We start from the raw sequence: 9,595 nt of genomic DNA, 5'->3' as shown, positions 1-9,595 counted from the left end.
GCACACTGAGGAGGCACCGCCGAACCCCCCCCCACCAGGCTCCGCTAAGGGGAGCGGGCGGACCCCCAAGCCACGCCCCCCCCGCGCCGCCGACAGCCAATGGGAGCCCGCCGCCGTCCGCTGGGGCGGGAAAGGGAGAGGGGAACCGGAGAGGGGCGTGGCCACCGCGCACGGCCGGCTGCTATTGGCGGAGCGCGGCGGGGGAGGCGGGGCGAGGCGGAGGGGGCGGGGCCAGAGCTCCGCGGCTCGGGGCGGGCGGCGGGGAGCGGCGCGGCTGGAGCGGGGCGGCAGGTGAGGGGCGGCGGGGCCGCGGTGGGGGGGGGGCACCGGTATCGCTGCCGGTGCTGCCGCTGCAGCTGCAGTGCCCAGGCTCGGGGAGAGCCACCGGGAGCGTGGGCGGGGGTCAGCGGCCGGCGGCAGGTGCGGCCCGGGGGCCGCGCTTTGTCTCGGCGCGGGGGATGGGCGCGGCCGGGCGGGGGCGCGGGACCGTGGGGGGGCACCGGGGGAACCGGGAGGGGACCGGGGGGTGTTGGGGTGAGGGCACGGAGCCCCCCCGGCATCCTCCCGCCGCACACAGCGCCGTAACGGGTGGCCGCCCCCGCCCCGGTTTCATCCCCGGTTTCCCTCCGGTGAACCGGGAGCAGCACCGGGAGCCGCCACCGCCGGTGCGAGCGTGCCGCGGGGCTGCTCCGGGCTCCGAGCGCCCCTGCGAGAGAAAGGAGCTGCGAGCCGGCGGGCTCGGGGTGTTACCGGCGGGTGCTGGCCGCGCTCTGCTCGTTTCTGCGCTCGCTTCTTGCACCGAGGCTGCGGGAGCCCCGGTGGGGGGGCTGCGATGCAGAAGGAGCGGTCCCGGTGCTGCTCCCGTCGTGTCCCGCTGCGTGTCGGTGGCCGGCAGCTGGAGGCGTTGGCACCGCTGCGGGACGAAGGCGCTGCCGTGGGGTCATTGTGCGGAGCCCCTCGTGGGCAGCCGGCGTCCCGCTGCCGGTGCCGTGCCCCGTTTGCAGCCTTCACGGGGTTGCTTTGGTTGGGGACCTCCAGCAGAGTCCCGGGAGAAGCAATCACACAAGTTAGCAGCCTGCATGGAAACCCAGCGTGGGGCTGGGCAGGCTTCCTCCACGCTCACCCTCATTTTCGTGGAGCCCTTTTGGGGTCTGCACGCCGGGGATTTGCCCAAAACAGAAATCTGGCTGGAAACCATATAGCCTGGTCGCATATGGAATTTTCTCTTTAAATTTTTTCCGACATGTGAGAAGGGTTAGGTTAGTAATGCGATTAACAATATTTAATAAGATTAAAATTACCGGCATAACTCTCTGGAGCAAGGTGGGTGCGGACTGTCAGCGGTTGACGCTCCCATCTCTGCTTTCTCCCACCTCAAGTGCTGCGAGGAGTCCGAGCTCCTAGCCCCGGCTCGCTTTTTGGGGAAAAAAAAACATTTCTGCCCTCATCTGCTGACAGCTCAGGTGTGCCCCCACCAGCCATGAGGGACCGTGGGTTGGTCTCAGATAAGAGCAGAGGGAAGAAGAGGGAAGAGGAGCGCACTGAGCTCCTGCCTTTGTGCTCGGCAGGGCTGTTCCTGCAAGTGCTGTGGCTGCTGGCACGCTTCGGCTGTCCTGGCAGCCTCGGCGGGGACCGCAAGGACTGAGCAAGCCTGGAAAAGTTGCTGCTGCTGATGATGGTGGCCCCGTGTCCCTGGGGAGAGGCTGCTGGCCAGAGCAGCGTGCTGTGAACAAAGCAAAACCCACGCGGGATGCCTGCGTGGTGGGTGCTCTCCAGCTCTGTGCTAGGAGGGAAGTGATCTGGTCCTGCTTGCAGCCCTCCAGCGCTGCTGCCGGCTTCCTGGGGAGGCTGGGTGAGCAGCGGCAGGCTCGGTGTCCTCTTCAGGAGCTGCAATGCTTTATGCTTCGGTGTGACTTGGCGAGGGGAGGTTCAGAGGGAGGTGAAGCAGCCACCTCCCACAAAGGCTTGGTATTTTCCGTGGTAAAAGCCCTACCTCCGAACCAGCGAGATTCACGTTATTTTTATTCTGTCATCTTCCCCTACATCCCGGTCCTTCCTGCTTCTCAAAGCAAACCCCTCAGGACTTCAGTTTCTCCTCCTCCCTGGCAGCCCCTCCATCTGTTATTTTTTGTTGGTTTTGTTTTGTTTCTAGCTCTCGGGTTTTTCCCAAGAAAAACTTCAAATTGGCTGTGGCGGCCAAGTTCTGAGCCGAACCCTCCCAGCCTCGTATGAGGGCATCCTGGAGGAAGATGATAGGGCTTTGATCCATCCCAGCTCGCAGGCTGGTAGCAGGCAGAGGAGGCATGAGCCTGCCTGCTTTCTGGGAGGAATTAGCCCTCTAGATATGAGCTAAGCAGGGCTTGGATGGGTGCCCCTCTCTCCTCTGCATCTTCAGCAAAGTGTCCCTGTGCCTGGTGGAGCCCTATGCTTGGGGCTTGCTTACCTGCAGCTCTCTCGGGTGCCTGGCTGCAGGATTGTTGGGTGGATTCATCTTTTGCTGCTTTTGCTTTTGTCACAATGTGCCTGCTGGTCTCTCGTTGTGCTGGTGTCATTATCTTATCCTGTTGTTTCGGTGGTCGGATGGTTGTGGTGATGTCTCCACAGGAGCCTTCTCTGAGCGTTGGCCGTTCTGGTCTTGGTGCTGGAGGGGAGTTATTAGGAAGAGCCTGCACACCCTTCTCGGGGGCGAGCATCTGAGATGTGTGCAGGCCCTGTGACAGGACGGGGTTGTTCTGTCAGGCGGCTGGGTTTGGGTGGGAAACTGCAATTTTGAGGACTGCGGAGCCAGCACCGTGGTGCAAGCCACGCGGCCCTCACCATCCCACACCCAGCGAGCCCCCAAACACCACCCACAGGGATTTCGGGGTGCTCTCTCTCCCCAGAACCATACAGGAGATTGGCTTTTGTGCTACCACCGAGTGTGCCACGGCGATACCTGGGACGTGCAGCCCCGAGCGGGACGTTGCGGCCTGTGCCGACACGCGCCCTGCTGATGGAGGACCGCGGGGCTTGGCGCCGGCTCCTCAACGTGCTGCTTCTCCCCTTCTGCTGGAGTAATAAACACACAGGACTCGTTTTCATTGCTTTTTCACTGCTAATATATATATATATATATTTTTAGCCAAGCGTTAACTAAGACATCTGAGTTATTTTTGAGGTTGCAGGAAGCAATTTAGGTCTCCCTTTCATTAACTACAAGTCAGCGCTGCCTCCCGAGGCTTATGGAAAAAAGGCCAAAAAAAAAAAAATGGTATCAGTTTAGGTGGATTGTTTCTTCTTCCATTTGGCACAAATTAAAGTCATTATAATACTGAATCACTTTAATTGTTTGTTTTTTTTTTTTTTAATAGCCTGCTTTTAAGGTTAGGATTTCACTTTCAAATCCTGCCTGCCACCCCCGAAAAGGAAAGAAAAAGGGGTTGGAAAATGGAGCACAAAGAGCTTTTGTGTTAGCGTGATCTGGTAGGAAGATTTTAAAAGTCGGTAAAAATGTGAGATGAATCTTCAAATGATACGGATCCTAAGGAAATTCCCAGATGCCAGATTTTAATTGCATGTGAACTTTCCTTATTTGCTTGCAGTATAAACACTGCAAGTACTGTAAAGAGCGCTTCTTCTGCGCCTGGCAAATGAGTGAGTTTTTGCGTTGCTTTTGGCTTTGAAGTTTAGCTGTGGAACAGCACAGAGCTGTAGGCTGAGCTTCCCCAGCCTCTGCTCTGTGCCAGGGCTTCTGCTTTCAAACCCCCCTCAGCCCCAGAGCTGTTCTCGTTGAGAAAATGAGAGCTCATTGCCCGAAGTGTCTGGGTGTTACCATTTTATCTTGGAGCTTGTATCTGTTCCCGTCCTGTCTCATGTGGAAGGTCTTTTGTCCGTGTCACGGGCTGTTTTTAAGGCTGGGGCCGTAGGTGTGGTGACTTTGTGGTGGCGGTGGCTTGGCTGAGCTGATTCGGTGCTGGGGACCAGGGGCTGGGAGCTGTGCGACCGCTCACTCCAGGTGCCCACCTAGAGTTTGGGGCAAGCTATTGGGATTAATAGCATTAACCAAATGGATTTGCCACTAGTGAGCGTATCTGCAGGTCCAAAAAATTTCAAGTCATTGCTATTTTCATTCTCTTGTAGTTTTCCTTCATTCTGAATCTGATGGCACTGCTGCCTTTGGAGCTTTAGGGTTTTGGGGAACAAGTGTGTCAGTTCATCCCAGCGTAACGTTGCAGTGACGGGACTCAGACGGCCGCTGGAGTTGTCAGGAGCAGATCATGGTCTGTCTTGGGTCCCGTCCTTCCCCGCAGCTCGGCCGTGCAGGAGGGCAGTGGTGCCTGGCGCCGTGCAGGTGGGGAAGCTGGCTGTGTTCAGGAGTTTGTGCTGATGGAACGAGCTTCCTGGCTAAATTGCATGTAGTGCTATAAATAGGGCGGGTATATTTGACATCTTAACCCCGCTGTAATCTTTCTGTAAATTACTATGTAGAAGTAGCAGTTCCAGCTTAAGATTTCTGCCAATTCCGAAATGATTTTTGTTTCAAAGTCTCTTCCCGAAGCTCTTCTGTCCCACACTGGGTTGCACTCTGTGACCTCCCTGCTCTCAGCGTGGAGTCACCGTAAACCAGAGCACAGCCAGATCCCCCCTCTGGCCCTGGCTCCTGCAGAACTTGTGCTCTCCAAATCCCTCTGTTGCTTACCATGGCCATCCCCATATTTCACATGAGGAATTTCTGGGCTCTGATTTTTGTAAAGAAGCACCAGCCTCTGAGAACAGCTGGCCAAGCAAATGCAGGAGAATACGCTCCTGACAGAGCTCCACGAGGGCTCTGTGCTCAGCTGCAAGTCCTTCAGACAGGAATTGGAGGTGCAGGATCAAGGCTTGGAGATGCTCCTGTAGCTGCCGGCCCAGACCTTGTCAGAAATGACCTCCTTCCTGGAGCTGGTGTAGGGTTTTGGGTGGCTTGGGGTTAATGGCCTTGAAACAACTCTCCCTAACACTTTCAGCTTTAATCCCAACATCTTTTGGATCAGGCTTACCCCCTGGAAGTGCTGGAGAGAGCAGTTCTGCTTGTGAATCACCTAATAGTGAATTTTCATACGGGGAGGGTTCAGTAACTCTTCTGGCACCATCTGCTGCCCTCCCCACACCAGAGCTGTGAGCTCTTCTCGCTTATCCCGTGCTGTCTCCTACCTCTTAGCATTGCCAAAAATTGTCTGTGCCGGGGAGCTGAAGTGCAAAAGCAGTTCCCGGGCTTCTGAATCCCGCAGTCAATGTGTTGATCCCCATTTGCATGCTGTTCGACTTCCTGCATACAGATTGCAGTCCATTACTGATTGATTCTGCCCGACAGAATGGTGAAACAGGCGTGCGGCGGAATTAATTGTACCGGAGCGATGCGTGCCGCTGTGGGAAACAGGAGCAGCAACCAGGGGCTCTGTTTATTCACCAGCTCTTTTTGGGTAATTTAGCATTTTGAGAGAAATTGCTGAAATGAGACTGCAGAAATGCTGAAGGACCTAGGGAGGCTAAGCTGTTTGTGAATTTATATCCTTAGCTTAGCCGAGGTGCATCTTGGCTTCATGTCAACCTGCCACTGTTAAGAGAGATTTAAGGCAAAGATCCCAAGGACTTTTTGCTTTCGTCCTGCGTGTCAGTGCAGCTTTCTCCTGGCTGCAGGTGAGGTGCATTTCTCCTGCATGGCTGTGATTTCTGGGGGGCTGCTTTCACAGTAACGAGTGGCACCGACTCTCATAGCGTTTGTTTCTTGATCCAGACTTTTCCTTTCTTTTGAGGATACCTAACCAGAAAAAGTTCTTGTTGTGACAGCCTACAGAGGAGCGTGTGCAATTAAAAAACACCCCTGGGTACCTCCTACCAGCTTGTGCTCTCGGCAGTGCGGATGAAGCTTGAGTTGGCAAGAGGGCAGGCAGGTCCCCCAGGGACACCGCGTGCCGGGCTCCTTCTTGGAGCCAGCATCCCGGTGCCAGAGCTCCTGGCCGTGCTCTGCTTCCAGTGACACTGTGAATCATGCAGAGCTGCTGAACGAGGAGCAGCAGGGCAAGCAGCTGCCCTGCACACGCCATTCTCCTTCCCTGCACCCCCACGAAAGCAGCTCCCTGCGGCCCCAGGGATGGGGAGCTGGGGCGGCGCGTGCCGGCAGGGCGGCCGTGGCAGCAGCTGCCCTGGAGCAGATGAAAGAGCTGTTTTAGCCTGTCGGGCTTCCTCCGGGCCTGGGACAGTCAAGTCTCTGTCCTCGTAGCGCCCGAGTCACCGCGGCCCCTTCCTTCTCAGCACAACCCATCTGCCAGCGGGGTGAAAGCCCGTGTCAGGAACCGCAGCGAGGAGCTGGGCAGGCTCTTGGAGGGGTGCTGACAGGCACGCTTTCTTGCTCGTTGGACATTAAACTGCTCCTGTGTGCTGCAGTGACAGTGCTGTGTTCTGGATACTTGAACCTCGTAGATGTGCAGCCTCTCCATGGCACGCAGGGGCCTTGCAGGTGACTTGTGTTTTGCTGCAGTACCGACGTCTGGATGTGGCACGGCAAAGCTTTCCTTAACGGCCCAGGAAAGGCCCCAGTTCTGTAACTCTTGTTCCATAATTAGGATTTCCTGCACTGTGGAGAGCTGTCTCTGAATAAAGGTTGTAAAGAGTGGAAAACGTAGGCGAGCTGATGGCTGTATTGCAGGCTTATGTTATTTTGAGTCAACCATTCAAATCCATCCCCAGCATCCTCCCATCACAGACCATCTATCACAACAGCCCTTGCAGTGGATTAATGAATGCCAAGCTCATTAGCTACAGACAAATAACATCCAAATAACATTTACCTTCCAGATAATGACGGTGGTGGGCTTCCCGCTGGGGGATCTTGTACGCCGGCATTCTGCTCGTGCGGCCCCAAGAAACGTGGAGGTTTCTGGTTAAGTAGCAGTGGGGTTTGGGGTTGTGCTGCTGATGGAAGGTTTGCATCGCTGTCTGGTGCAGGTGGTTAGCAGCAGTGTGTGAGCCCCGGGATGCTGCTGTGCTGGGCAAAGCAGGAGAATTACCCACTTGTGGTTCTGAGGTTGCCTCCTCTTCCTTTGCCTCTGTTGCCTCCTGAAGTTTTGGAAGCCGTTGGGTATGCGTCTGATTACCTCCCTCCTGGTGCTGTCAACACAGCGTAATCCGAATGGGTGCTGCGGTAATTATCACAGCACTGTGTTCGCTGGGGACTGATGGATCGGCCAAACACAACCGACACCTGGCCATCCAGCTCCGGGACTGCAGTTCCACTCATGGTGGAACTTACCCCAAAATGCAGCGTGCTTCTTTTGAGCAGGTAGAGATCACATGCACGTAGTGATTTGATTCACGAGGGAAATGATTTCAGCTAGTAGAAACACACAAAGTATCCTTGTTACTCCGCTGTATAACAGAGAATACATCTTAAAAAGCTTTTTTTGCTACAGAGAAAGCCTTAAACTTTCAGTGCTTATGAAGCTGTTATCTCTGCAGCAGGCACTGTCCACTTTACTTGCGGGTAAGACTGAGGTAGAACTGATAATGTACAATTCAGTCCTGATTTCCTTATCACCTCGTGACCTGTAGGTCTATAGATCTGTCTTGTGTTTGTCTTCAGGCTGGTCTTGTGTATATGCCTGAAACATGTTGTCCTTTTGGCCTGCTTGGGGCAGAAAGCTGGAAAGCTGAGGTGGGGGAAGGAGAATTGTTCTTTTGGGATCTGCAAGGCAAGAAAAAAGTGTTACAGGACTTGTCTTCTAAGGGAGCGAAACAATTTGTTTGAAATGAAGGTTCATTGTGTACATGTGTTAATTCCCTTTGTTTTTTTGTGGGATGTAAAGGTCACTTTGTCTCTATCTAAACTACGAGAAAATCAATAGTCTAATCAATTTCTAAAGTAGCTTTAGTCAAAATGACTACCGTGGTGTGGCCTGGCCTTTGATGTGTGAAGGTGTCCCAAAAAGCTGCTAGAAAAGTCAATGCGGAGCATCGCTGCAAATAACCTGACCGAATTTGCAGGGGAATTTTCTGCCCCATTCACTGTGTCCACAGGGCTTTTTCCCTGCCCAGTGCCCAGCACGGCTTCCTCCTGGCGTTCCCACTGAAAGAATAGATCACTGGGAGCAACAAAAGCGGTTGCACGGTTCGCTTGAGCAGTCATGCATAAACGCAGGCGGATTTTCTGCCGTGAACACCAATGGGTAGCCTTCCCTGCCACCAGCTTTCCATAGGCTGCGTGTCGCTGCGACGAGGAGCGATGCTGAGGATCCGTGCGGGAGGACAGCGTCCCTGGCAGGCACCAGCTGCTGGCGTTCCCCGTGGCTGGGTTGGGGCGTTCACAGCAGTAAGTCTGTTTCTTGCTTTGAAAATACCGAGTTCAGGGCTGATAAAAAGCCACGTGTCTCACCGTTGCCTCAGAGATGTTTTATTGTGAGAGGTGGAAGGGGCACAGCCCTTTGTGCTGCCCCGCCGGCCAGCACCCAAGGCTGAGCCGTGGTCCTGCCAGCACCCAGGGTGTAAGCGCCCTGCCTCGTGCTCCGTTCCAGCTCGGAGGCACGTTGGGCATGCAGCACAACACGAGGGCGGTCGCTAAGTGGGAATGCTGCTCGGAGGTGGAAATTCAATGGGCATCTGTTCGTTTCATAAATGGGGATGGGAAAAACAGAAGGGTTTGCATGTCTGTTTTCTCCTGGAACAGCAGCGGCAAGGGTGCTAAGTCCTCGTGGCGTGGAGGTCGGGGAGGGCGTTGGCTGACATCCACAAAGGCTTAATGCTTTTTGTGCCGTGATCTCGAATAGCTCGTGTCTCTGGGGAGATTTATGAGGGGTAGTTACCGCTTCTGAGAGATACAGAGGGTTGTGCTAATTATCAGAGAGAGCGGCTGGGAAGAGCCAGGTGAGAACAACGGCAGCAGGTGACTGCATTCGTGTAATGTGCTTCTGAAGGTGTTTGACTTGGAGCCGTACAATGGTTTAAATAATTGATCTGTGCCAACATCAACAGCGTGCCTCATGATTATTTAAAGGGGGAAAAAAAAAAGGCTGCCTCTGAAATCATACTGGGGATGTGTCAAAAAGGGAAATATTCCTGGGGGTGTCCTCAGCGAGCGGTAGCGCTGCACTCTGTGCTGTTCAGGACTTTGTCAGTTTTCTGGAAATAAATCTAAAGCCGCTGCTAGTGTTGGTTCAGTAGAGAAGCAGACAATGCTGATGGTGAATTCAGAACTGTGGCTGGAAACGACAGGTCTGTGGGTATTTTCTCACTCAAAGATCCTGAGTAGTACATAAGTGTTAGGCGGAATGGGGACCGGGTGGTGAAATTCTCCTTAGAGCTTTTGGAGAAATGCTTACATGGTGTCTAAGAAAGACATGTGCTCCTTACGCTCAGCTAATTGACTGTTAGCTCACTGATACAATCTTTGCAGACTGTGATTTCTATAGCTCCTCCGTTATGCTGCAGAACGGGTTTAGTGAAATAACATCCATTTGATACAGGCAAGCAGAGGCTTCGGCGTGCCGGCGATGCTGCGCGCTCCCCGGCTGTGTTTCACCAAAGCAGTGGCTCTGGAGAAGACGGCAGGGGGTGGAGGTGACAATCACACTGGTGTTCTGAA

General features: G+C 54.5%; 1 protein-coding gene across 1 annotated transcript in view; it reads left to right on the top strand.

Moving 5' to 3' along the window:
- The first annotated feature begins 208 nt into the window (after nt 1-208).
- PLXNB1 (plexin B1) overlaps nt 209-9,595 on the top strand; it is a 74,062-nt gene continuing 64,675 nt past the window's right edge. Inside the window, exon 1 of the mRNA XM_027467343.3 lies at nt 209-291. The gene's annotated coding sequence lies outside the window, so the exon portion shown is untranslated. The remainder of the gene's footprint in view (nt 292-9,595) is intronic.

This window comes from Anas platyrhynchos, chromosome 13 (assembly GCF_047663525.1).
Source record: "Anas platyrhynchos isolate ZD024472 breed Pekin duck chromosome 13, IASCAAS_PekinDuck_T2T, whole genome shotgun sequence".
Classification (NCBI taxonomy): Eukaryota; Metazoa; Chordata; class Aves; order Anseriformes; family Anatidae; genus Anas; species Anas platyrhynchos.
This window is presented reverse-complemented; position numbering and strand designations above follow the sequence as displayed.